This window comes from Mus caroli, chromosome 18 (assembly GCF_900094665.2).
Source record: "Mus caroli chromosome 18, CAROLI_EIJ_v1.1, whole genome shotgun sequence".
In the NCBI taxonomy this organism is placed as follows: Eukaryota; Metazoa; Chordata; class Mammalia; order Rodentia; family Muridae; genus Mus; species Mus caroli.
The window spans coordinates 13,560,354-13,566,455 of NC_034587.1; positions in this window are offsets into that span (position 1 = coordinate 13,560,354).

Sequence of the window (6,102 nt, forward strand, 5' to 3'; positions counted from 1 at the left end):
ATGAGAAGGTCCTTATAACTATTTCTCCATAATCAAGTGCTGGCTTCTTACAAATCTAATCACTCTTCAGACGTTATCAGAAGCCTTAACTCCGGCAGGCTAAGAGTACAGATTATGGTTTGCTCTCTGTTTACTCCTCCCAGCTTCTCCCCACATCCTCTCTTAGCCAGATTCAATCCCTTTCTCTCTCTCTCTCTCTCTCTCTCTCTCTCTCTCTCTCTCTCTCTCTCTCTCTCTCTCTCTCTCTCTCTCTCTCTCTCTCTCTCAAGAGGCTTCTAAGGCATAGTAATAAAATATACAACAAAACCACATCAGATTAGGACAAAAAAAGGCAAAGACCCTAAAAGAAGGCTCATGAAACAGAGGCCCACTGGTTTTGCATACTCAAGAATACCATAAAAACTTTAAACTGAAAGCCATAATATATGCAGAGGATGTGTATATTAAAAGCGAAAGGAGAAAATGCATAAATAAGATTAAATTAATTAAAAATAAGATTTTAAAAAAGTCCTAAGATGACCCTGTGAAATAAGAAATCTCCCAAGATACCACTGAGTCCACTTCCTGTTGGTCGCGTAAGCGGCACATACAGTCTGCCCATAAAGTTTGTTTCCCCAATGAAACTCGTTTGGAGAAAACTACGTTTTCATTTGCAAGTGGTTATCAATTGGAGATTGCCTCTGGGTTAAGGATTGGGGCATGTGCCCACTTCTTTAGACTCTAGGGCTCTATCTGGGTGTAGATCCATGTATCAGCTTGACTTCTCTGTGTTCTATGAATTATGTATGTGTTGTCTTCAGCAATCAGACCTTGCATTCAGTTGTGGAAATCAACCTACAGTCTTGGAAACAGTTTGAGTTGTTTGGATATTCTCATGGGAACCATTTGGAAAACAAACAAAATAGATGTAATACAATCCCGGTAGTAGAAACCTCAGTGGTAAGAGATGGCCAGTTAGCACTCTGTCTTTTCCATTATTTGACTATTTCATGTAGATCACTTTCTTAATTTTAGCTGTCTCTTTCTGTATCCTCTTTGTTTTACCCATCTTCCTCCCCCTCCCCACTTGATCTTTCTATTCTAGCCCTCTGTACCCATCCATAACTATATTCTTACTCCCTTTCCTTAGGAGATCTATCTGTACCTACACCCCAAGTCCCTTACTCTTTACCTAATCTCTGCAGTTCTATGGATTGTAATTGAGTTACCATTGAGTTAACTGGTAGTATCCACATAGAAACAAATATACATTACTTGTTTTTCTGAGCTGAGATCTCTCACTTTAGATAATATTTTTCTAGTTCCACCCATTTAACTGTATTTTTCATGAATTTTTTCTTTTAATGGCTAAGCAATGCTCCATTGTGTAATAACTTGGAATATATAGAACATGTAAATATACATGTATTTTCTACTTATAATTATATGAAATAGCATCATAGGCCTAGTGGATAAAGTGATTTTAATCTTCACAGACAGTGAAAGCTATGCAGGGAGAGCCAGAATATTTAGAAAATAGGTTAATGAAGAGGCTGAGTGAATAGACACCAGAGCAGTGCCTGCAGCTATTCACAGGAGCTCCTGCAGACACAGGGACACTGTATCAGCTGCCACAACCCAGACAGGACAGAAGTGAACCTCATCCACTGACACAATATTGATAGGATGGAACTGCCCCCATTTCAGATTTAAGGCTGCAGGGCCTCTCACAATTTTCTTCTACTTCTAGAAAAGAGTGTGTTTTGAAAGGCACATGCAAGAAGAAATATTTGAAAATTTAAATTATTCACTAAAATCTCTAGCATATACTTATTATAATTGTCATATGAAATACTAATTATTATTAATGTACAAAATAATAGACTTGCCTTGCTATTGTCAACCCTCCCACACACATTGTTATTTCCCTTTCTACTGTCCAGTCCTCTCCTTGCTCCTCCTTCTTAGTATCCTACAGAATCTCCTCCACTTGCATGTTTTTCTTCTTCTTTACTTAAGTTTCCACATATGAGAGAAAACCTGATAATTGTCATTATGTGTCTAGCTTATTTATATTAACATGAAAAGTCCCAGTGTTTACTCATTTCCCCATAAATTAAAGGATGCCAATCTTCTTTGTGGCTGAATAATATTCATTGTGCATGTCTATCTATCTATCTATCTATCTATCTATCTATCTATCTATCTATCTATCTATCTATCTATGTCTGTATAGAGATAGAGATATTTAAAATAAGTGTACATGTTTAGCCATTCACTCACGATGGCTACCTGCAGCTGTGACTTGTGATAGTGCTGCATACATATGAGTGTGCAGGTGTCTCTTTTGTACTCTTGCATCATTTCCTTTTGATACACACCAGGAATGGGAAAGTCAGACTAAATGCTTTTACTGCTTCTATAGAAACAGAAATATGAACACTTTCTCTAAATTGCCTCTTGCTTCTAACGCATAGGCTCATAATTAGAACCTTTTAAAGCCCTTTTCATTTTCCTTGTAGTGTGGATATGTAATTAAAACTTAAATATTAAGTAAGAGACCTCAGGGGAAAGATTATATAAATATGTATTTCTATAATTATATCAATACTAAAGTATTGTAAAGTAAGTTCTGACAGTGAGAAGAGATGGCTAATGTAAGAAATTGTATATAATTAAGGAAATTATCAATAACTTGACTATGTGTCTGACTTAAGTGAAGATTTGAATTAAGCATACCTATGTATTAAGCATTCTTATATATACCTGTAAAATCCTAATGCAAGATACTTTTCTAGTGTTACCCTACATTCTGATATTTTTATTACTGTAATAATATAGCTTAAGGAACACATAAATAAAGAAAAAAGTACATTAGAAATTTCAGTCTGTGGCCACTTGGTCTTGTTTTATATTGCAGCAAGAACATGTAGAGGAGACCTAATTTATGTCTGATTTGCTAAGTAACAAAGTGTAAGCAAAAAAAAAAAAAAAGACACAGGATTAAGGGCTCCTTTTAAGAGCACAGTCTCAATAGTCAAAATTCCTATAATTGGACCCATCTCTAAAGGTTCAACCAGCTCTAAACAGCACCACATGGTGGGATCACATCTTCAAGACACGATCAATGGTATGTTCTAGATCCAAACAATAGCAAGTATAAACTCCTGGTATATGATATCTTGAATATCAGTGCAAACAATGAGATATTTACATTTTGTTTGTGCACTTAGGGTTTTTGTTTAGCTCACCTGCCTCCACAGTGTGCACTAATTGTCCTGTTTTTCAGGCCACATTGTCAGAGGTTTGATTTACAGGGATACATACTTAGATAGAAGATAGCATTTGGGACATTTATTGAAGGACAACATCTGGATATATACCTGGGGAAGAGCTAAGGTAACCAAACCTAGGGGAGAGAATAGGCTCTGATATGGCTCAATCCCATGGAGGGAGCTGTGGAAACTGAGAACTGAGTTGCCTCGAGATGGAGCTAAGTAACTTAGGACTGGCTAAGGAGTATGCTTGAGAATAAATGGTAATTTTATCTAAGCACTTTTCTTTAACTGGATTAGTCCTTTGGGAGGGCTGACATCCAATGAAGACCTTCTGGAAGCATCCCTACCATTTATTGGACTCTGAATGGTGCAGAGACCACACAGTGCTTTATAGGAGAGGCTAATACTGGGCTAGGTACCAATTCCGTTCTACTTAGTTCAGCTTGGAGTACTATCCAGTTAGATTTGAAATTAAATACTCAATGTGAAGCCCAACCTTGAAATCTCAAGAGATGAAAATGAGTTTCTGCCTGATGTGCACTCCTGGCATTTCTGATAATTCCCGTAGAAGCCTTCCAAAGCTAGTCTAGGAATTCCTTCTTGGCAAGTTCAGGCAAATTCTTTGATAAAGGATCCATTCCTCTTCTACTGTAACCTGAGCTAGGTCTTTGGTGATTGGCACTCTCTTCTGACTCACTGCCTGAAATGTAGTATTTTCAACCTACTTTATTTCTTGACTTCTTTCCTCCTCCTTCCCTCCTGCCTCTTTCTACTTTTTACCTCTTCTTTCCCTCTCCCTCTCCCTCCTTCTTCTCTCCTTTTCTCCCTCCCTTCCTTCTTTATTTCCATTCATTCAAGACAGTCAGATTGCTTGATGTAACATCTCATTTGTCTGTGTCTGGAGCCTTAAAATGACTTCAAGAGATTGCTTGGAGGTTCTAGTAGGGTCTGGTAACTCCTTCTATACCCTCAGTGAAAGAACAGTCTTTCTCTATTGGGGAAGATAATCTGCTTCCAAAGAAGAATATGCATATTCCAGAAGAACATCCACGGGGCCCTGGTGTAATGAGAATATGCATATTCCAGAGGAACATCCACGGGACCCTAGTGTAATGAGAATATGCATATTCCAGAGGAACATCCACGGGGCCCTGGTGTAATGAGAATATGCATATTCCAGAGGAGCATCCACGGGGCCCTGGTGTGATGAGAGAGGATAGAGAACGGGAGCATGTGCTGACCAAGCTAGACAGTTTATTCTAGCCGGGTGACTTGGAAATGGCATTTGTTGCCAGATGGCCCTAACACCTGCTTTTCAATGTGTTTTCAGAAAGAATGGTTACTCTTTTGCTATTTTCACAAATGACCTTGCTCTTCAACAACTTAAACACCACTAATTATAAAATCACTGACAATTAGAACATAAAATGGAATATAAATAATTTAATTTATTTTGTCATATGTTGGCCAATAGTAATAAAAGATAAAAAGATTTCTTTGTAGTTGACAAGATTTACTAGGTCTTTGTTCAGTTACTTAATCATTTTATCAATTAACTTCCCTATCAAATTCTTATAAGACTTGCTATGAGGGCTGATTATTTAATCCAAAGTTCATGTTTGTCCAGGCTGAGGGATAAAGCTGAAGAAGACTTATAACTGGAGCAGCCAGATGTAATACAGCCTATCTAATTAAATCTGAACTTCAAATAATCCACTGTTTTCTGTATAAGTACAGTCTTCACAAAATGTGGAGCATGCCAGTAGTATAGTAACAGTGGTAATAGTAATAAATACTTATCTGGTATTTAAATTTTATTATTCTTCATTTATTTCTAGTTTCAAACTCTGATGAGGAAGCAAATGCTCCCAGAAACTTTGAACTTGGTTTTGTATAATATCTGCAATGCTTTTCAGATAATAAATAATAATTTGAAATTATTCTCTACTTAGAAATCACAGTGAAAGTATATCTTTAGCTAACTTGTAAGGTCTCTGAGAAAAAAAAAAAAAAAAAAAAACCTTGGTGTTGGGGCTCCTCCCTTGCCTTGATTCAGTTATCTTTTCTTCTTCATATTTGATTTTAACCTAGTTCTCATCTCTTTATCCTGTATATTCTCTATATTGTAAATATATATGCCCAAAGTTTCACTTACTACTGAGTTTTCATTCCAAAATTTGTGTTAAGACATGAGTTGTTTCTCAAGGTAAAATGGAATATTCTAAATTTGTACCAGGAGCCTGCGCTTAAGTTTCCAACATAAAACTTTAATTGTGACAAATATCATCTGTTCTGTCTCTAGTTCAGCTAGTTCCTTTTCTACTTCTGATGTTATTTAAAGGAAAACATTTTATGGCCAGCTAGTTATAGTAGGTCAAATATACTTAGGAATCAACTGCTTTCCTCTTAGAATATGGATTCCAAGATCCCTGCCTTGATAGTGTGTCTAGAATTGGTCCAGGACTTCTATTTTCATTTTGTTCTATTTTATTTTATCAATTTATTGAGCAATTCTGACATAACAGCAAGATGTTAGCTTATTGGGTTGGAGAGGAGTCTCAGTGGTGAAGACAGTGACTGCTCTACCAGGGGACCTGAGTTTTATTCCAAAGCAGACACTTCACAATTTCCTGTAACTCAGCTTCTGGGTATCTGAAACTTCTGTCTCTCACATGTACCTGAACACATGTGATACACATATGTGTACACATGCACACAAATACAAATAAATCTTAAAAATGTTGACTTCCATACTTTCTTATGTAGATCATGTGTATTAATAATTTAATCTAGTCATTTTTGACACTTTATAAAGAAAATTTTTCAATAAACCCTTCAGTTGCAA